At 36.1% G+C, this 23,839-nt stretch overlaps 1 protein-coding gene across 3 annotated transcripts in view; it reads right to left on the reverse strand.

Moving 5' to 3' along the window:
* The window catches only part of LOC117406338 (5-hydroxytryptamine receptor 1F-like), an 87,364-nt gene that overhangs the window by 28,519 nt on the left and 35,006 nt on the right, over positions 1–23,839 (reverse strand). Inside the window, exon 1 of one of the 3 annotated variants that reach the window (XM_059030187.1) lies at positions 13,232–13,403. The exons of 1 other annotated variant lie outside the window; for it this stretch is intronic. The gene's annotated coding sequence lies outside the window, so the exon portion shown is untranslated. Of the gene's footprint in view, positions 1–13,231; positions 13,404–18,485; positions 22,989–23,839 lie in introns of those variants that run through there. One more of the 3 variants, XR_009329519.1, reaches the window with a different exon arrangement.

Here is a 23,839-nt window from a genome sequence, read left to right on the forward strand (position 1 = left end):
GCAAAATAAATAGTTAAACAAAACAAGTCACGCACACGAAATAAACAATAAATGATCCAGGTCAGGCTGGGCAGTAGCCTTCACTGATCCTGGAGTTAAGTTTAGTTCCGTTTTCCTCTCTCTCGTTCTGTTTTCCTCTCTCTCGTTCCTCTTGCTCTCTCCGCTCCTAACACACCCACCCCGAACTGGAGAGCTGCAGACTTTTTATACCGTGGCCGAGGGGTTTAACTAGCTAGCAATTATTCTATTACCCCTCGGCCACAATCTGCATGAGTTTTTAAACTACTGTGGATGGGGTTTCCCTTCCACGCTACTACCCAAAATAATAATAAAAACACCCAATGCGACTACGCCGCTATATTTATACATTAACCAAACAATAACAAACATACAGTGCACGGCTCTCGCCGTCATATTAAAACACTAAAAAATAAAGACAATAATAATAATAATAAAATACAAAATAACACAGGGGCGGAGGGGGAAACCCCGTTCTAAAATAAACAAACCCTGTACAGGGCTGCTCGTCCTGTTACAATGGTATAGATGCATATGGCAGATTTATCCAATAATGCAGCCCCTATTTCTTTTCTTTGTTTGCAAAAGAAGTGTTTTGTCCAAAACAAATATAAAACTAATGGAAACCAATCTTTCAGTCCACTGGAAATTCCATCTGCCTCTCTTATCACAGAATGGTTGTGATGGGTTCGCTGAGCTTATCATAGAATGAAATTGTATTTGAAGACGTAGAGTATACGTGTAGGTATGGATCATAAAAAGCCATTATGTCTTACCCAGACAATCAACAAAATGCAGTTTTTATTTTACTTTTAAACATGACTGAGAATAGGCTTGGTCATTTCCTTTCTTTTAGGAGAGAGACTGATAAAATGGAAGCCTAAAATGTGTGAGTCTCACACCTAAAGAGTGAGACTTGGCATGTCTGTCATGTATGCAGATTATATACAAAAAACATTCCAGAACCCAGACAGTCACCTGTCAGGCCTTTGTCTCACTGTGGAGCAGGAATGGGCAACTGGTACTGGAGGGCCATTCTACACCAGGTTTAAGAGGTATCATTAAATTAAATAATTAACTGCATTAGGACGTAGATAGAGGTTTACTTGGTGCAAACAAGCATGGACACAGTTGTTACACATTTCTTGTATATTATATTATCGTGAGGTTAACAGATTTAGTCGAGTAGTGAAGTTTCTATTTCCAAGGGTATGAAAGTGAAACATACAGTATTTTATTCAAATGAATATGCAGGAGTCAAAAAACAATATTTACTTTCATTCTTTTACCAATTTACTAAGGCAAGACACCATGAGACAATAATTAAAACCTGTGATTCTCAAATGCCTTTTTGATGGCAAACAACAAAGAGGTTTGTAAAAGAAATCTGCATTTTCTGTGTTATGTAATATACTTTCAGGATAAAATGAAGGATGATGCGGTGAAACTGGATGTTAAAACATCCAAGAAGAAATGCAGGATTTTGAACTATTTCAAGTTTTAGCTTGAATATGTCATAGACTGCAGTTATAAATGCTTCAAACATAGAGTAGGGGCACCAGTGCTAACTGGAAATATGAAAGTATGTTATTTTAGAAAGGGAGAATGGTGACCATTCAGTTAGGTTCATACTTGTTGAACTGTTAAAGTAATGTCAAGCTGATTACAGTTCTTTTCATAAATACCAAAATGGATCTCACATGGTTCATGGTGGCTGCTCACAGTCAATACAAATGAGAACAATGAATACTAACCCATTTTTAAGCCAAGCGTGTCTAAAGCATACTTCCTTTGCACAGTTCACATCAAGCAAACAACAGAAAGCGGTGTTAACAAGAATGTCAGTAACATACATCCACGTCACGACTGCAAAATCTAAATTAGAGCTGTATCTGTATGATTGATGTTAATGACCGTGACCAACAATATGTTCAAAATAGTATCGAATAGGCAATTACAATGAAATGTTGAATCATAATTTGATAAGTGGCTGTCCAGATATATGCAAACATGTTACAGTGACATACAGATAGCAGATAAACAGAAAGACAGACACCTCCATATATCGCAGGAACCTGCTATTCTCAATAACTTATAGCTAAATAACGTTAATACCAAGTTTCATAACAATTGGATGAGCGGTTCTCTGGATACATGGTAAAATGAAAAGTGTGGCGCTTGTACAGACAACCGCTCCATTATATTCCTGTTAAAATCCCCTGCGGGGGAAATGCAATTCCCAGGATCTAAAGCAACATTTTCTTATCTTTTAAAATAAATTATGTATTATTTTTATTATGGACACACATGGCACATTTATGCAATAATAGAAATTATGCAAAAGAGCTGTTTGTCCAAACCCTATATAAAACATATATACACCCTATGGGACCGGATATGTGGCGAGTAGGGGAAGGAAAGAGGAAAAATGTAGTCCAGGGGTTTAGTACAGGACCACATCCCCCAGAATGCCTCAGGGTTGGAATTAGAGCCAGGATTGGAAACACCTGGCTCTAATGGAATGAGGGATACCTGCCTGTAGTTAAGCAGGCACATATAAAACCAGGTCTAAAATGCCTGTCTGTCTGTGTGAAGACTAAGGCCTGAGAAGAGACCTGAGAGGAGACCTGTGTAGTAAACCTGTGTAGTAAACCTGTGTAGTAAACCTGTGTAGTCAAAAGGTACTGTGTGCGTGAAATGTATACTGTTTGTAACAAGTGTTTTTGTTGAACGGCTTACAGTTTAGGACTTTGGAAAAGTTTAGTTAACATTCCAAAGACGGAGTTAGGCTTTTGTTTTGTTTTGTTCCAGGGTTTTATTTGGTGAAATATTTCAAGGGCGCGGACCAGCCTTGACCTGGGGGCGTTACCACACAGCAAACAACAAGAAAATGTACTTATTTATAAATATGTCACGTCAAACATTTCCCCTTTGTTTGCTACAAAATGGCGAGTGACCACCAAAACACAAACCGGGTTTCAGACAGCAACACAAGAACGGATGGAGTAAGTAAGTTGTTTTCCCCTTTTTCAAGCACAGAGACTGACATTTGTGGGGTTAGATAGTTTGCTGAAGAAAGGATGTTAGCATTGATATTAATTCAGAAATGGTACTAATGCCAACAAAAACACTTTGTTAAACGGGCCCTATATGTGTTCTGTATGATTCCATATTTAGACAAAATCATTCTTTGCAATTCTTAATAAGTATTCCAGCTAAAGTTGCTTCTGAAAAGAAAACATTAGACGTTGTGCTGTGAACATTGGAGGCTTCCTAACTTCCCCTTAATCAGCTTTGAGGAGTGTTTTCAGAAGCAACTGATCCAAGCAGAAACAACAATAGAAAATCATAGAGAACACACACTAGGATATTAAACAGTTAATTCAATATCAGAGAAACGCATGTGATATCAAGTATCCCTTTAAGGTTGTATGGGTACTGTGACAATGCTGATGAACCCGAATGTGCTTTAGCAGAGTGCTTCTTGGCCAAATACTTGGCTTCTTGGCTAATTAAGGCAAGTTCACCAAAAAAAAGAACCACTAGCTAGCTCTCAGTGAAAGAGGAATATGCAGTTATTATGTCATAATTCAAGGAGTGTGGCAATTTGATTTAATAAATGCTCTTCACAAAAACAGCCTGATGTGTCAGGTGTATTGGAGATTGTTGTGACATAAAATAATTAAGTGAATGGTAAAGGCTGATCTAGCCAGCCAAGATTCTAATCTGTGAAAGAAGCTGCCTTATTATTATTATTATTATTATTATTATTATTATTATTATTATTATTATTAACATTCTAGAAAAATCTATAGTCATGTCAAAATAGAATGTAACTTTTAGAATGTTGCTTTTATTAAACCATAAACAATCAATTAGTGATTAATAATAACATTTGCTTCATAAAATCAAATAAAGAAAACGTAATTCAGAACATACTTGCAAAAGCTGGTTTGCATTGCGTAAAACCTGAGAAGCAGAATGTGGTGTTCTAAGACACAATGAGTGGGTCTTTCAAAGCTCCTCTTCAGTGCTTCAGTCTCTGGTCACTAATCACCAAGGTTATTTTTACTTGAAGAGGTTTTAGTGCTTATATTTATATTCAGGACATGATTTACATAAAGAACAGCATCAAAGGTTTATAGAGGTTTAATATATAGAAACAGATTCAGAAACTTCAAAGAATTCAAATTGTAGGTGGACTAGGAAAATCAGAGATTTGAATAATATTAAAAAGCGAACAAAAACACAAAGCAATGTGTTTAATATGTTTTGGAAAGCTACAAAATGTGCCCATTCCTCAAGCATCACCATCTCTCCTTACTGCAGAGAAGTTGGAGTGAAATTTTTTAATCGTGTGTGTTCTCCTGTGAGTGTGAGACCTTCACGGTAACATGAAATGTCTGCTCATTATTGTGTTCATTATTAGTGTTATTCTCTTGGCGATAGAGCCATGGTTTATGTATCGTTTATGCTGTTGAGCAATTGTATTTGATATATGATGGTATATTGCTTTGTTTAGATTAGGGAGTTTACCTTAATGAAGTTGCCACAGCTTTACATGTGGAACAAGTGTTTGTTATTGTTATATGTTCGGTAATCTTCCAGGAAAAGTGTTAATGCTAGTTAATGTTCAGTCTTTACTGCTAGGAATTTAGGGACTAGAGCAGGGGTCTACTCCCTGGTCCTGGAAAGCCCCATTCCTGGAAAGCCCCATTCCTTATAGGTGTCTTTACATCATCAATGGCTAAAGATCTGGAACACTTGTTAATCTTCACTAATGAATCCAATAATTGGTGCAATTAAGTAACTGAGAGCACGGCTGAAACGAAAACCAGAAGACCCTGTAGCTCTCCAGGACACGGGCTGGAGACCCCTGGACTAGAGAATAATAATAATAACGAGTAAACTTAGAATAATGGAAATGTTTATCAATCGTCTGTTTGTAAACAAAGGTTAAACAGACATGCAAAGGAGAAGAAACACGTTTATTATAAAATATATATGAATGTTTTTATTGTAAAAAGTATGAATGGAATGAATGTTAAATACGTTTATTTTTGTATTTAATTGATCCTTTAGGAGTATTTAGTGCTCTGTCTTTCCTTTCCTGGGCATTTTGTTATTTGTGATCTTGTCTTTGTGAGTGTCAGTCATTTTGTGTACAACCTGTTAATCTGTGAGCATCAGTTGTCATATGTGTGAAGTATTCTTCCAGTGCCAAAATACATATTTATGCCTGTGAAGACGACCAAGTGGCTGTTCCCTGCGTTCCAAAAACCTCCATGTTCCCAAGGTGAAAAATGTGATTGTGGGTGGGGGTAAGCTCAGACCACACCCTGTCACAACTTCACAATAGCACAAAGTCAGGAATTGCCTTGGATAACTATTTTTTTAATGAAATCTTAAGAAAGTAATATGATTAATAACCCCCAAACAGCTACAGTACAACAAACTAATGCAGTAATTTGCTCGCATGTACATGCATTAAAACCATTTGCATATTATTTAGGAGTCTATTTTAATATATTTTTAAATAATTGTGGGTATCTGTAGGGCTACTCACAAGGTCATTGCAGATTTTAGGGGCAATTGCTTATATATTTTTGTGACAACTGATGAGCACACCAGTCTACCCAGTGGATACAATCTTTCCCTTTTTAGGATCTTGGATAATTAAGAGGTGTCATAGTGTTCTAAGGAAGAACCCATCAAATACATATTGTACTCTAAAAGGCATTTTGTGAGCCAATGAAATGTAAACATTGAAAAGGCACAGAACTCCAGGTTGCCCATCTACTGCAAGGACTACATAAAAGTTGGCTGGTCAAATCCCTATGGGGTGCAGTGTTTCATCTGTGCTATTCTACCATGGCACTGGAATTTACCAGCAGTAGTGCTAAGAGAGCTGTGGGAAGGAGCTGGAGGTTATTCTGATTCGGATCTCAAATTGTCTTGTGGCCATGGAAACAAATGCAAGAAATTACAGCAAATTACATTGAATCCATCTTCAAATAACCTCACTTTATATGCGCTTTAAAACCTGAAGAAAAATATCAGCAAGCAGGTCTACAGCTAGGCAGATTTGCAGTATCAAAAACAGCGTCATGAAGAATGCTGCATCCTGTGCTGTAGGTCACGTTGACTGATTACAATTAGACTGATGTAGTGAGTTTGAACTACAATACATGAAATGCCAGGAAGCAACGGGAAGCTTTCATTTATAGTATTATATTTCAAATATGTACATACTGTATCCCTAAATTACAGAATACAAATAGGCAAAGAACCAAAAGATCTTCAGCACAAGAAAAATAGGGGCAGTGATAATAGTAGAAACTATAAGAAAATATAATTACTGCCTTATCACTCCTTTAAGCTGTGATATAGTGTGAGCTATACTAAAAGGAGTGGGGGATCTTAAAATAAAAAGGGAAGGAAATAATACATGTTTATAGTACAGTAACATATACAATGTTCTGCATACACTACATGAACTCATTCTTAATGGTGGAAGCAGCAGCTGACCAAGCAGTCCCTGTCTTTGCACTGGCGTAATGTGCACTAGCAGTGCTCCTCTCCAGAAGCACAATGGCAGTGTAACCAGCTGCAATTTAGGGGTGTCTCAGTTTCCACCCAACCCTGTAGAACTAATAGGGTTTTTAAAGAAGACTAGAATTGTTTCTAATCACTGTCAGTCACCTCAGCAGAAGACTGAAGCACAGCTTCTATTCATGTCTTCAAGCCATTCTCTCTGTACTCAGTTTGAATGGGCAACTTGGACTGACTTATGAAACATTTAAAGGTTAAGAATCTCACTTTTGTTTTTTGTTTTTTTTTTACTTTTCCTGTAACCTTTAAAATGATACAGATAAAAAAAATCACACTGAAGCAACAGAACACATCATACAAATGAAAGGTGAAAAAATATATAAATACATTAAGAACTAAGACTTTAAAGCTTCTCTTAGCAATATTATTGTCTGCACTGGCAAGATTAAACTGTTCACTGTAAAACTAGAGTATGAGAAATACTATGTTGAGTAGACTAACATATCGGCTAATGCCTACATCAGTGTAATGAGTTTGTTACAGTCACATCTATAGAAAACAGCTAAAAGCTATTACAGGTTTCAGTGATGATGGGCAAGACAGCAGATCTGACACACTAGCTGCTAAGTTGTCAGGTGATTCAGGTGAATAAAACACAGGACATTCAAATCAATGCTATTGGCATACATTTGGTTGAGACAGGCCATAAAACACTGCGTAGTAACCAAAAAATGAATTCTTCAAAATGAGTTACACCTCAAACTCATCTACAAACATAAATGAGTGGGGCAGATTTACTGGGTAAAGGAGTACACCACTGTACACTGTACACCATTGTCAAAACTATACAAATGCCATGTTAGTTAAAAGGGTAACAATCTTTTAAAAATAATTACACAACAACAATTATGGAAAGCCAAATCCTGCATAAAACACTATACAATCTAGGCTCTTAAAACATTCACTAAAATGCAGATACACTGCCAGACAGCAAGCAAATTAATTTAAAAGTCTATTGAGGGTTGAGCTTGCAATACACTACAGAGGCTGATCATGTGATGCATGCTTGGGCATCTACTGTGGGCTTAGAGTAACATTACCAAGAAAACAGCAACACTGACAGCCACACTAATACTGTTTGCACAACTTCCAAACATCAGTTGTGCATTATGCATAAGGTCCAACATGAACAAAAAAGCCTACCACCCACTAGCAGGCATTGATAGCAGTCTCCATACGATAAATGCAGTACTTCAGGAATTACTGAATACACTATGTAACACAATTTTTGTTCCTGGGTAGTAAGTGTTATTTCCTAATTGCTTATGCCTCAAAAGTATAGAAAATGGCTATTATTCCCCACAAACTTTGCTTTTGTGACCAGGACAGTGATATTTTGAAATTTACCTATTTCCAATGAGAAAACGGGCGAATTTGTGTCTTTTGGTTCACATAAAGTCAGAAAAAAACAACATATGAATCCAAATTAACATGTATTTATACTAAAGTAATACAAAAATGACTACAAAAGATTTAGAAGTGAGTAGTTTTTCGAGATTTACGATTATACTGTAAATCACTTTCACGAATCAGCCCCCAAATGTACTCCCATCATGTACCCAGGAACAAAAAAAAATATATATATTGTTACACGGTGATATCATGCAGAACAATAGGCTGTTAGGGGATTTTCAGTTACAGGCAAAGGTATTGGCACCCTACACTTAATATAAGATAATTCTAGACAACGTGTTAACTACAAGTGAACATCAGCCACTAATTAATATGACAAAGTGTTAATATGACAATTGTGGTAGTTTATAAGAAAAAAAAAATGAAAGCACTTATGCAATTTCAAATGTTTGTTCATGACACAAGTATTGGCACCTTTACTTTACAAAATGTCTGTACAAAATTAATCAAAGTCTTTAAAAATATATTCATTGATTGAAACCCATTACACAGTAACTGAGCTGCATTATAAAGTAAATAGCCAGAAAACTAGGCCATTATTTTCAACACCTATTGAAGTAGATGGTTTGGCATCAAAGCAGATGATGGTCAAGACAAAGGAGTTGGACTACAACAAAGGAAATGGCTACAGAACAGTATCAAAGAAATATGGGATACCAAAATCCACAGTCAGATCAATAATCAAGAAGTACCACAGAGCAAATTCCACTGAAAAGCTTGAAAGACGTGGATGTTCAAAGAAAATTACACGTACAGCAGAGAATCATCCGAGCAGCTAAAAAAAAATCCAAGATTAACAGCCAAGGTCTTAAAGAAAGATTTAGAAGCATCAGGCATAATGGTGCATGTACAAACTGAACACTGAAGAGCTGCATACATGTAGACCTCACTGTAAACCAATTCATAAAACAAACTGTCTAAAATGTGCCAAGAAACATGAACAGGAATCTGAAGCATTCTGCAACAAAATTCTCTGGTCCAATGAGACTCAAATATAACTTTTCCCAAAAAATGAACCACAGTATGTTTGGTTCAATGAAGAAAACCTTGTACCTACAGTTAAACATGGAGGTGGTTCGATCATGATATGGGGTTGTTTTAGTAGTATTCCCAGAAGGCCTGCAAAACATCTTGTGTATGAATTTTACAATTGCTTTATTGAGAGAAAATCATATTTATAACATATAATGCTTACGGTTGGTAAAATATACAGTAGGTAATACCATGTACCGACACATTCTTGTTAGAACCCACATCCTTAACTAAGACTGACACCTACTGTGTTACTTTTCAACAGAATGTCCCTGGCACTCACAACAAAAACTTGATATAGTAAAATAACTCGTTATTTTATAATAACAGACTCTTTTTGGGTGGTGCAGAACTATCATTTAAATTTGGTAGCAACCGATTGGACAACGCAAAGCATTATTTTATGCAAAGCCTTGTTTTATTTTAAGGAGGTACTGTAGATTCATACAATAATTAAAATGTATTCTCTGCTTAGGCCAAAGCATAAGAAAATGAATTTAATGATGCTGCCATCACAAACAAATACATTGTTATTCTAGTCCAGTAGTGTTCTTCTTCATAATAAATCACTTTACATATCTACACAGTACTAGATGACGAGTTGTGGCCTCCCAGTGTCTCCTGGAAGTTGCTTTTTATTGATTTTCTCATTTGATAAGAGGGCACACACGTTTGCTCCGACTGTGTTTCATCAATAACATATTGAATGTTGTGTACCTTACAGAGTTGTAAAATCCCCAAATGACCCACAAGTTAAAACCATGTATCATGCAGACAGACACACAGTGGACAATTTTTAGTAATAACACAATGAATCGACCAAACAGAGAAAAACCATCCTCCTGTTTGGCAGCGGCTTCAGGCTTTGCAGACGGGAAATAGTGTGTTTTTTAATAAGCACATTGTTACCACTTAATTTAAAATAGGCCAGCTCTTTTGGCAGGCTTGCAAAATAAATCCCACTTTTTCATTTGAGCCCACATGCGGTCCAAGGATGTTTAGACCACGGTCATATGGAAAAGCAAACCATTCTCTCATTGTACATTGTATGAAACATTTTTTTCCCCATATTGTTGTCAGGTTTGTCTCATTTTTGACATCAGCATGCTTCCTCAACATGCTTTTCTGACATGCTTTCAGGAAGATAATCAATTCTCATGTTCTAGCAGCCTTCAAGGAAAATGATTGTGCCACCCATACTTTATATACCTATTGTAGGAAACCAGCCCTTATTCATAACACAACTTAGATTCCCAAAGCTTTCATTGCAAGCCTGGCAATTATTTCAACAATACAGTGGATAAGGTTTCTGCAGTACACAGATTCGACAGAACTGCCTGTCAAAGCTTCACTTCCAAATGAAAACAACTGTATTATCCCCAAGGAAATATGATCATCTTTTTTCAATGAATAAAATGTTTATTACTATAACTTTTTTACTCAACAACACAGGCAATCAGCAAAAAACCACACAAAAAAAAAACATTGCAAACATGTAAGACTTCTGATTTTGGTGAAAAACTGCAAATAACTTTTTCTTTTTTACCTTTTTTTTCGTGTTCTCACAAAATACCATTAATAGGAAAGCATCAGGTCTGGTTGACACCTTTCATTTGCCGTGGTTTGCCTTAGCTTGAATATCTCCACCCTGAGACGAATTTGGTCAGCTGCTGGTCAGAAGCAGAGAATGAACTGAAAATGATCACACGACATAGCAAAGCCTCTACAACCCTTTGAGCAATCAACAGGTTTCAGACCCAGAAACACAATTGTTGAAAAGGAGCAAGCCTACAACTAACACTGGAAGTAGACTGGACATCTTCCTGTAGTTGTTGATTTCTAGCTAGGCTGAATACACAGATCTGTAGAAACACTGGTAGGGATCAATTATATAACTGATCACACACTTATACAGTATATTGAGTAGGAATGGTAGAACCATATGTTCTAATGGAATGCAAGTGTGGCAATATATATTGTCACTGTTACAATCATTAAAATAAGGTTATTACCATCAGATAGTGCATACAACAGTGTTACTGCAGCATTTTTTTTTATTTTAAAAATAGTGTAGCCAGATTCTTGAGTTGCAACAATTCGTTCCGAAGAGTGTCCCACACAGATGTAAAAATCACTCAGTTACAACAATGATCCTTGCACCTTTTTTTCTCATTTTAACACTTGTTAATTACAATATGTACTAAAATGACTGACAGCCATTAAAAGAGGAGGCAACATGTCAATCCTGAGCGCCATTACTAAGATAAGGAATTGTATTATGTTATTATACAAGCCAAACAGACATATTGACAGCCGCACTATTTTCTTCTTAATTCTCCAATTGGTAGGCAAGCCAGATGTGGCTGAAATGCAGTAAATCTGGAGGGGAAAAGACTGGACTGCATAATTGGCAATTGAACCTGCCAACCTGTATAAAGAGAGTCAGGGTCCTATTTTAATAATTTCAACCACACCCCCCAACGTGAGTTTTTTGGGGGATATTTTTAAAAATGACACCTGAAATGAATAAAAATATTAGTGAAAAAAAAGTGCTTTGCAAGGGGAATCTTATTCCCATCCGATATGTAACATTATGACAGTACAGTTCCACTTTCAGTGCATTCAAAGCCCAGCCTACTGTATTTGGCTTAAAGTGGCTTAAACATCTGCACCCTAGTGTTTAGTGTCAAATCCTTTGTGTTGTGATACCATAATACACACAAAGAAACTGTTGTAGTAACAGCGTCTTAATTATTAAATGAGTTTCAATCTGCATTTGTTCATAAAGGTATCAAATGGGTTTGCTTTTGTGAAAAAGAAAATAGGTGAAGTTGGTAAAGACCAAATATCCCATTAAGAAGCTAAATGGTTTCAGGTCCCAAATATCACCTCCTCTCACAGAGTGCATTAAGAGGTTGTTAATCATAGCAAGTTCAACACAGCTATTGAAATGCCTGGGGTTTACTTATGTGAATAAAACAATATGCAGTTTGCTGGGGTACCAGGGAGTAATCATGTTTATAAATGTGCACGGAACCATTCAAAGCATAAATTATAATATATTTCAAAACATGTCTAAATGCGTTTAGGAATATTTTGTGGAACACATTACAATATAAATCACAATATATATTTTTTTAAATATGTCTATGTATTTCAGAATTAAATGTGGAAAATTGCATACAAGCAGATCCCCATTTATTAAAAATATATTTTTGGCATATTTTAAACTTTTTTAAGCAGCAATGTCTAACTTTGCAATAGCATTTCTAAATATGTTTTAATATACATTTTTATCAAAACATTTTTTTAATGTTTCTCAATTGTCTCGGGGCAGAGGAAAGCCACTGGTATGGGTGCTAGGGAATATACAATACCCTGGGTCCACATTACAAGCCCTTTTCTTTAACCACTGGACTAGACAGTCTCTGTCCATTTCATTGTTAGATTATTCACAGTGCATCAGCAAACCTTACTATTTATATTTAAATGATCTGAATAATAACTCCTATAACCCCCACTAATGCAACTGATTTTCTGATAAAACTAATTATTTGTATAACTGCCCACTTACTCTAAACTTCAGAGCAATTAAATATAGCCCTGATACTGGCAGTAGAATTTGTACTGTTTATAACAACCCCCCAAAAAGCTGCTATAGTCATTCAGTAATTATAAATACTGAATTACTATATATAGCCAGTAGAAAATATATAGCAGCTTTTTGGGGGGTTCTTATAAAAAGTTTGCAGAACGAGTATAATCACAAAAATCAGTTGCCTTAGTGCCAGTAACAATCCTGCTGGTAGTAACATCGGTCTTAACAATATCTATGTGTTCAGGCTAAGTGAAATCATAACTTTCCCTACTGTTTGAAACTCAAGTAATGCTTTATTAAAAACAAACATAACCTTTAGAAACAAGACGTGCATATTCTTTATGCATTGTAGCTCAGCTGAACCAACAGCAAAGTGAAAGCTGTTAATGTATCCTAACAGATACGAACTTAATTTGGATACATGTTTATAAATCAGCACACTCGCAATTCAAAAAAGAACATATATCAAACCCATTTTATGCACACAAAAAATGAATATATACAATAAGGAGTTTCATGATTTCATACAGAAAAGTAGTGTATTGATCATTTACTTACTTGTGTGGAGTCATCTTGTAGATAATCTATTCCAAGCCGGGACGTTTTGTGTCACTGCTTTAAAACGGTGTGCTGTTATTAAGGCTTCGAATGTTTAATCTTGCCATACCCCAAAAAAGAAAGCACTGCTGGTGAATTGCGAGACTGATTCCTCAGTGGCTGTGTGCATGAACTAAATCTATCGCAGCACTTGTAGCGCGCTGATGACAGAGCCACTTGATACACTGCTTCGTGAACGCGCCGCCCCCGCATAACTGCGCGTACTGCTACCAGCCTCTCCTTCGCATCCTTCACCCTCGCCTGCGCCGTCGAAACCACAGGTGCATTGTCATCGCCAGCAGTATTGTTGGCATTCCTTCAGCTTTCCAGAGTAATTACAGTGCATTTGTTTATTCAGTGGCAATTGTAACATTTCATCAATACTATTTTGATTGCCAGAATGATTTCATTATGTAAGATAAAAATAATTCAACAATCATGAGGCCAATATTGTACTAGCATGAAGGCATGATCCAGATTTATTTATTTATTTATTTATTTTGTTCATATGTGAGGTTCTTCAGTGGCTGCACAAACAGCTTACCATCATGTAATTCCTTACAAATAAAGAATAGACACACACTGCATAGAAATGCATTGTTAAAACACTGAGTTTATATGTATTTGTTTAATTTAACACACAACTTAACAAGCAATTTATAGTCTAGTCAGTGTTTAAAGGCTGAAATCTTCTGACAACGTTTGAGTATTTTATTTATTATTATTATCATCATCATCATCATCATCATCATCATCATCATCATTATTATTATTATTATTATTATTATTATTATTATTATTATTATTAATAATAATAATAATAATAATAATAATAATAATAATAATAAAATACTGGTAAAGCTAATAATTTCCAGATTTTATTTTTACTTGAATTATCACCGCCATGTGGAAAATCTAATTTATATACAACTTTTCTTAACAGCTATTTATTAATAATAATAATAATAATAATAATAATAATAATAATAATAATAATAATAATATTATTATTATTATTATTATTATTATTTCAGTTTGGTCTTCTTCCAAGGTTTCTGTGGAAGCTTAGTGTTTATGAGGTTTTCTTGTCAACAGTAGAGAGACTGGAAGCCTTGATTAGTCCAATGGCTGAGAGTTCCATGATGCCTTAGCAGGATATCACTTTACGGTTAAGAGAAACAGCAGCTGCCAATCTCAGCTCTAACTGAGGAATTCAAGTGTGCTAAGGATCAGATGGAAATGACACTGATGGAATGTAAAGGGGAGGTAGCACCCGTAGTGAGAACTGGGAGAAAGTGGGCAACAAAGGTGAAAGATGCAAAGGCAACAAGGGTGAATGATGTAATAGGCAGGTACACCAGGGAAGAGGAGGTCTTGGTCTCAGTTCGAGAGGCACAAAGCAGTTCCAGCTGAAAGGAAGGTAGTTGGTAGTTACTGAAGTGCAAAAGCAGGAGTAGAGGATGTGTGTCAAGGCAGGGTCCCAGGCTAAGCAAGAAGAATGGATCAGATGGGAAAATGTGGAACAGCTTAAGACTGGCTGACAAGACCTGTGGACAATGGAACAGCAAAGGATGAGCTTCCTAATCAGGTCCACAGCATCACTGTCAAGCCTTCCTGAGGTTTTGTGGGCTAGTTGACGAAACACTGAAAACAGGAGGTGCCCATCTGATGACCCCTACAAAGTGCCCCACCCAGCCCATTCCAGGTGGCGTTAGGGAGGCAGCACTTCTGTTGATCCCTGGAGCCAGCATGTGTGTGCCAATGCGCCAGTGAGGTTGCAAATAGGCTGATCCCTGGAGTCAGCATTACACTTCTGCCATCCAATCCACGTTACCTGGTGGAGGAAAAGCACTGAAGGCTCATACAGTACAATGAAGCTACGTCTTGGTTGTACCCCACCTCTAATATCTCATTTTATCTTGTCCAATATTAGCATGAAGTAAACAACAGCTACTATCTTGTAATGAAAATCCCAATCAAATGTTCATAATGACAAACTTCACTTTTTTACATCACGCAAACAGTTAACTTTCTACATTCATATGCTTATTTGTATGAAAGATGGCAAAACAGATTATGAAAGTGACATTGTATCAGTGGTCCTGACAAATACTAATTATTACATATTTTTACAACTACATCTACAACCGGTGGATAATTTTACTTACCAAACACCATGCTTTGCCAGGCTCGTCTTTCACTTGTCGACCACTGGTGCTGAAAGCAGGTTGATGAATACGGTTTCCTCTTCTTTGGAGTAACACCACCATCGCCAGCATTGTCACTCGACAGGTCAGCTCTACGCTTATTCCAACGCTAAAACACTTACTCTGATAGACTTTAATCAGTTGATAGTGAACCAAATTTATTGAAAAATAATTTATCTCGTAATGCGCTCCGAGTGAACGCTCAACTCTACATGCAGGACTGTCTTGTGGCTGGCAACTGCGCAAACGTGGAAGACTTAAATCGAATCTTAAATATACGTTTTATTTTGCGGGTTGTACAATGACTGTCGCAGGTCTGCCTGACCCACAAAATGCGGCTTACTATCCACATCAACCACACTGACGCCTTTTACTAAAATAATGTGCGTAACGGGGTCCATGCTAACATTTTTTTTATTTCAGATGTATTTTTCATTTTATTTCCACTAACAAGTAGGGATCAGAAAGCTCTGGAAAAAAAGACTAGAAAACAGATAAACTTCTTGTTTTTCACAGTTTGCAGGAAACAAATAAGATGTTCAACGGCAGTCTGAAGTATTTTGTTTAGCAATGTTTAGAATACTTGGGTCCACTGCATTGTGTGAAAAAAAGTTTCAAGAAATAAAATGTAAATATTAATTAATAATTTTTAAAGGTGCAAGCCCACTTTTTTGTTAAAAAATAAATTAGCATTAAATCCTGACTTGAGGCATGATTAACACCTGTTCACGCAATCTAACTCATCTATATCTTAGGAGGCTCCTGCATTTGAGCATTATAAGTGGGAGCTGCTTTAGCAGAGCAATTGAAACGGGTGTGAGATAACAACCCAATAACTGTGTGTATGTACATTTTAACCAAAGGTCACACCTTGACTTCAGAATACTGTGCACATTTTTGTGTGAGGTGGAGTTTTTCTTTTATTCAGTCTTTCTAATGTCAGCAAGCCCTGTCCCTGATCCGGATATCAAGCCTTGGTGACATCACAAACGACTAAACCTTGTAGGTCACCAGCCTGCTGTGGATACGACCTGTGTCATGCCGTATCCACGACATAACAACGTCAACAGTGATGCTGCACAGGACCTTTAACTCTTCCTTAGTCCTCTTATTAATATTAATGGATGATGGGGGGTTCTTTTAGAAATCATACGGGCAGGTTTTTTTGGTTCTGGGATCTATAATGTGCAATGCTGCCAGTGTGGAGTAGTGGTTAAGGATCTGGACTCTTGACCGGAGAGTTGCTGGTTCAATCCCAACTTGGGGACACTGCTGCTGTACCCTTGAGCAAGGTAGTTTACCTAGATTGCTCCAGTAAAAACCCAACTGTATAAATGGGTAATTGTATGTAAAAATAATCTGTGATATCTTGTAACAATTGTAAGTCGACCCTGGATAAGGGTGTCTGCTAATAAATAAATAATAATAATAATAATCAAAGGCCATACAACCTGCAGTGAATAATTTATATCATGAAATCCCTCCAAATGGACAGAGGCTGTGGAGACTATAACTCATCTCATAGCAGTACACTTTGTACTACAGAACATAAGCTATTGTTCTGAACAAAATGTTTAATATTTTGCAACTGAATACAGTTTAACAGGATTGATTATCATAACAAAGTGTTGCCTTGCGCTTGGTAGATCTAAATAGTTCTTTCATTTCTTTGGGGTTTTAAACTGTTTTTTTACACAAAATTAGCATTTTTGAATAAGTAGGAATATGATCATGTGAAATTTAAAGAGTTAGCAGCTTTAAATTACATTTTCATATATATATATATATATATATATATATATATATATTTATTTACTGTCCTCTTACATTTTATTTTACAATCTCTCTGACTGGTTTTTAACTAGTGTAATATTTCTGTCTTTATGATGTTGACCTGAGTTCAGAAGCTGTTTGTAGCTGCATAAGATCTACTGGTTGCCTTTCATCTGTTTCAGAGCACTGTTTTTGAAAGAAGTCTCAATAGAGAATTCCATTTGTTTTTACCACGTTTGCTGTTTTCTTTTTCCAGTAAGGAATCAACACTTTCTTTTGTCCAGCTGCCTTGTCCTTTAACATCAATAGCATAAGACCACCCAGAGATTGTAGAAACACAATCAGACCTGCTTATACACTCAAGACAACTTGCACATAACAGAATCTTCAGAGCAGGCAGTATCAACAGGAGGCCCTTCCACACAGTGAGTCTTTGATACAGTCATTTTGTGTTCCTCTTGAGGGGTAGTGTTTGATTACAGTTGAATTACAAAGCCATCTCGGCCTGAGGAATTTGATTGAAACGGCATAGCAAGGCTGAATATAGTCGGATTTAGGGATATTGCCATTCTTCTTCCATTATCATCGACCCATCTGTATAAACCAGTCAGTAGGCCTTGAGTTTAACGGGGGTTGGCGTGAAAGACATTTAAGAAACAGATAATGACTCAAAAATTCATATACCAGAAATCTTTTTATTTTTTTTTACTTTGAGTGAAGACGGCTGCTAGGAGATATATAGATATACGGCCTATGTTTATGTGTGGTGCATTCATATTTGTATATCTATCTATCTATCTATTGAACTCTGATATATATATACTGTATATATATATATATATATATATATATATATATATATATATATATATATATATATCAGACTTAAATATGTATCTATTGACTGTGACATTTGTGAAACATTGTGATTATACTTTAATGTTTATTGATTGCATGCAAATAAATAAAATGTATTGTTGTTAGATTGTATATTAAAAAGCAATAAAATATGAATTACATAAAAAAAAAATTATAAGGTAAACCTACGAAAATAAAGAAGATTATTACAAGAGGTACTTTTTTTAGTTTATTAACTGTTAACAATATGTTAATGTTGTACATTTTGGGTGAATAGTTTTTATTCTTTAAGTCTTTTGTTTGCCAGTGGTTAAATCAACACCTCGAATGCCCTCCTCCACCCCCCCACCCCCCCCAAAAAAAAACATGTCTCTATTTCAGACGTTAAGTGAACTGAGACAAACTGAGGCTTTTATTCATTCTGCTACCACTGGAAATGATTGCTCTGTATCACAGTAATAAAAAGATGTGATCTATTCAACGAGTTGCTTTATTTAAATGCATTGTCCATAATTGAAACAGCAAAATTAATTTCCGCTCATTATGCAGAGTATGCTAATTGCAAGGGAAAAGAATAACCAAACATCTGTGCCAAAAATCCAACATGCAGAAATGCTCAAAACATCGAAACACAATTTAGTTAAGGAGCTTCTTGGGAGACAGGTGATACAGAAGTGCATGGGGGTTATCTGTAATAGTGGAGGCTTGTAAAAGGAATCTAGATTGTTGCTGAGCAGGGTAATATTTAAATATGTACCTACAGTATTTACTAGTGCCTACAGTAATAAATCATGTCAGTCTGAGATAAAGACATTAATTTAGGGGCCTGTTGACAAAGCTTTGAAGGAGTGGGAACCAATGCTTTTCTTTTTAAAATCTTTATTAACATTATTACCGCATACCCTTTTGTTTTATTTTACCTAATTTAGAATATGCAAACATTTAAATAGGGCTCATTATTTAAAAAACAAAGAACAACCTTCTAGAGCGAAGATTTATACAAATTGAAAAATGATGTGCCAAAAAACATAAATTGAACAGATGTCATACTGGTGATTGTTTTTTTAATGTGAATGATGCTGTATCGATAATAATATTTAAAACGTTTACATACAAAAAAAGAAAAATCTTAGGGAGACAGCTCCCTGGGTTAGTTAGTTGAGGGAAAGAACTGGGAGTAGGTTGTGTTCCTTGGCTCTGCGCTGTGATAGCATAATTTGGGTGCTGTTTTGTGTTTTCTTTGTTTTTATTTTGTTTACTTTGTTGTTTCATAAAAGTGCATCTTCACTCATTCAACACAGAATGACGCTTACTTCCACTGTGCTAGAGACTGTCACACTGGTCCCTCCTCCCCCCTTGGAATGGCTCTGTATCTTGACTTGAGATTGACAGTCATCAATGTCCTACTGCAGCCAAGAGCTAATTCAATGCATTTTTTTCACATTTTTGTTTTTTTGTCAGAATAATGAATAATAGCAAAATTACTTGTGTATTGCTTGTACTTGGAAAAATGGCCACATGTGTTATGACTACGCACACACCCAATACATAAATATGAATTTATGTTATACACAAAATAATTAAATAAAAGCAAAAGTGTACTTACATTACATAGCCTATTTAAACAAATCTGTGACTATCCAAGGACTGAATGCTGTACCTAGTCTCCCAATTCCTTCAGTGAATTCCATGTTCATAGCTGATTGGACTTTTATTTCCAAAGGGGTTCAAAAAGTATCCACAGGCGATCCACCACGCTAGCAGTTTTTTTTTTTTGGCAATGCAAATGTTTTTTTTTTGTTCAGATGATATGATATTTAAAAAATGTATTTGAAAAAGGGTGGTATTAATGCAGAATAATTATTCATGAGAGACGCCACAGTTCATGAGAGACGCCAAAATCACCATTAGGACATTTGTGAATTACTGTGGAAGCAAGGAGTAAAGTTTGGAGCCGTGATAATAACACCTCCATCCTTAACTCAGTTTTACCACTCGGGCCCTTGATTCAAAGGTTTCATTTAATTTGGACGTGGGCTAAAAATAGCTCTTGTTGCAAGTCATCAGCTAGCAAACAGTATGCGTGGATTGGATATCCCTGCTTTTAGCTGACTGGCTGCACACACACACAGATCCCTATATTGAAGGAATAAGGAATTTTAAATGGAAACATTATAAAAAATATCTAGAAATGTACTGTATTTTCAGAAAGGTTTCTTGCTAGTTTTATACTGTTAAAATTATTTTAATTATCTCTGAAAAGTTATCTTTGGACTTGCGTTTTCTTTTAAAATACTGCTTTTGACTGTTTGCTGAAGTGCTTAGCCTTGCAACCACAGCAACCCTTTGAAATCAGGTACCACACAAAGGCTGTGTCAATGGAGATCAGTGAGACAATGGATTGAATCTGATGTAGAGGAAGGCATCATTATTACTTAACAAAAAGCGGTAAGGGTCTCTGGAAGACAAAGAAAACGTCTATTAAGGTGTGCTGTCGCGACTGTATCCTTTTGATGATCAGTACATTGTTACACAACTTCATACAGCTGATGTGAATGATTTGCTTTTTCATTTAAATAATTAATATAGGGCCTTGTACTGTGCAAAATGACATCTCTTATACAATAAGAGGCACCCGACACACAACATATTAACTTATTATAAATCACACAAATGAAGATTTTACTCAGGAATAGCTTGAAAAGGAAAAATATTTGTATTTTGATTAAAAATAACATTTCCAGGACTGACGTCACCACACAAGCCAGTGTCACAGACACTTTTTTCCTGATCTAAATGATTTGGACTTGCTGTTTCTGAGGAGATTGATGTAGTTTGCCTTTTTAGGACAGTACTGTACATGGTACTATGAGATAGCAGTTATGAATTTAAAACAGAAGCATGTAATCTAATATTTGCAGCCATCACCTGCAACAACATCACCAATGCATGTGCCCTGCTATTGTGCCTGACCTACTTCTATTGAATGGATTTCCTTGAAAACCCATAGTAACCAAGTGTGTGTCTAACCGTGTACTTTACAAAGCTGTATTCAATTCAATTATACGTTCTACTTCATCTTTGAGAGGGTGGGCCCATTGTTGACAGCTGTCATGACCTACTTTTGATCCATTGATTTACTTTAAAAGCAACTGTATACTCCATAGCAATATAACAGTTTATTCATATTGGATCATTGTGTCTACTCCCCAGAAACGGGATTATCCTAGTATTTTGGGACCTTGACCTGGAGCTCAAAGGTATCTCACAATGTGACCTTAGGTACCTGTGGCATAATGAGAGTGAAGGGAGCATTCTGTTTACTGGGCAATGCTTTGAGTGGCTGCAGGTAATCAATTGTCTGTCATCCCTTCTAAATAAAAGATATAACTTTTAAATTAACTTTCTTTAAGAATTGTGATGAAAGAAACTGAATAGTACCCCCCCTAAACCAAATGCTTCTGATTTGTCTTGTTTCTCTTACACAGCTCAACACACTTGAACAAACAGATGCACCTCTGAGTGATTAATTAAAATGGCAGCAATTATAGAAATGTGTCATACTGATGTATCAACTGGTGATGATGAGTAAGAGTGGAGACACTGGGACAATTAGCCATAAATACCACGGTTACACTTGTGGGGAACCGAGAGCATAATATCTCCATGTGGGTGATGACAGCATGTCCAGCCTTTTATAGTTAGACTTATCAACATTTATTGGATCTGTGTAGTTATAGAAGCAGCCACACACAGTTAACATTTTGTTTTGTTGAGCTTTCAAACAGTGTGATAATATAATTTAGGTATGCAGTCAAATAAATATAGGGAATGTTTTATGTATTTATTTCAATTGCATGGCCAAACTATGTTTATGCAATAAACTAGTATGGTCAAGCTGAATTTACAATAGAAAGGGTTATTTACAGGCAAAATTCATTTTCAGTGAGGAAACAAATCTTGTTTGCCTCTTATGAAAGCAAATTGTTATAAGCTATTTTCTTTCATTTTTTGGTTTATTTCAGACACGTGCAAATCTTCAGATTATATTTGTCACCCCTTTGGGGAAACTTGTTACCACCCACTCTCATGGATGACTCTTCCTTTCACTCTACTGCAGTAGTATTACAATTGTGGGCAGAGTGAAACCCATGGATTTCAGCTGAATTCTTAAGAAAATAATTAAAGCAGACAAACATTTTGGCTAATGCCCAGTTGGAATGTTGCCTCTGTGTGCCTGAAGAGGTGTCACCAGTATAAACCCAGCCAATTTTCCAATAGGAGGCAAACACAGCACTCACAGCGGTCCCCCAGCCAAGACCGGTAACTTGATGCGATTGGGAGCCCAATCACACTCACATGACTTAACTTATGGAATGATTCACGGTACTGAACTTATGCAGGTTGAGGGCAGTGTGATCTGCTGAATATTGTATTATTATATGTAGAGACCCCTTACAATAGGTTTGATTTTGCCTCTGGTTCTGTATTGAACTGTATTTCCTATGGCTTCTTAAGGTTCAACACTTCCATTAAAACCAACTCAGTAAATGACCCATTGTTCCGCTGGTTAGGCCACAGACCCCTTCAATCTATGTTACTGTTTTAATGCCTGTTCTGTTCTTCCTTTCTGAGTCATTCTGCTTTCCCTACAGCCTTTTTTAAACCCATAAAAGGTAATTTGGTCACTTTAATATGTTACAGTTCTCGGTTTCAAACACTCTTATTTCTCATTTGTTTTTCGAGACGAATAACGTCTGTCCTATTTCAGAGACAAAATGACAAAGAAAAACGCAAGCCAGGGACTTCACATGTACAGAGGAGTTTGCATTCTCATCATCTGAGCAGATGATATCTTTGTCGTCCTGGGAATCTGGATTCTGTTAATAAAAAATAAAAGGTGAGGTTGGACAGCGAGATGGCACGATTGCCCATCTGTCACTCCTGAGATGAACAGAATGAGTGATTATATTAATCCAGACTATAAAGACTCAAGGGTTTTACTTTTTTTTCCCTTCCAACAATCAATATCAAAGGGTGCTTATGTGTAAGCCCTTATATTCTACACTGTGTGAGGTATGACCTCTCCTCACAGCTGGCCTTGTCTCTGATGCTGCACTGCACACACTGGAAGGTCAAAAGTATTATGGTAAAAATAAATGGACAGCAACATTAAATAACCTTTTTTGTGTGTTTTTCTAAATTTTTAAAAGTCTGTAAAATGCTTTTTTTCAGAACTAGTTGAATACTTGTGTACTTTTCATAGCCTTCTCTTTCTTCACAGGCAAAATAATTTATTTATATATTTGTTAATGCTGATGCGTGCATTTGCTTATCGAGATTACGATGAAGAGTATTTGAAAATCTGTCAGAAATCAGAGTTTTGATATTATCGTTTAACCATTTTTCAATCACAACTTATCACTTAGTTAAAGTAATGCATATACTGTATATATAAATCTTAACCATGTCTTGCATTCAATCTCATCCTCAGGCATGTATGTGTATATGCATTTATACTAAAAAATGGGGGCATTCAAGCACCCCTGATGCGCCCAGAGATAGTGCTTATCATGTATCCAGTATAATGTACCCTTCACAACATATTAATATTTAACATTTCAAGAAATAATATTGGTCCAGTACATCTCTAAACTATAACTGCTAAACGCATGTGCTGATGTGTACAACACATTGCTGATTTTCAAAATTGTCATTAGTTTTATAGTCA

Source organism: Acipenser ruthenus, chromosome 9, assembly GCF_902713425.1.
Source record: "Acipenser ruthenus chromosome 9, fAciRut3.2 maternal haplotype, whole genome shotgun sequence".
In the NCBI taxonomy this organism is placed as follows: Eukaryota; Metazoa; Chordata; class Actinopteri; order Acipenseriformes; family Acipenseridae; genus Acipenser; species Acipenser ruthenus.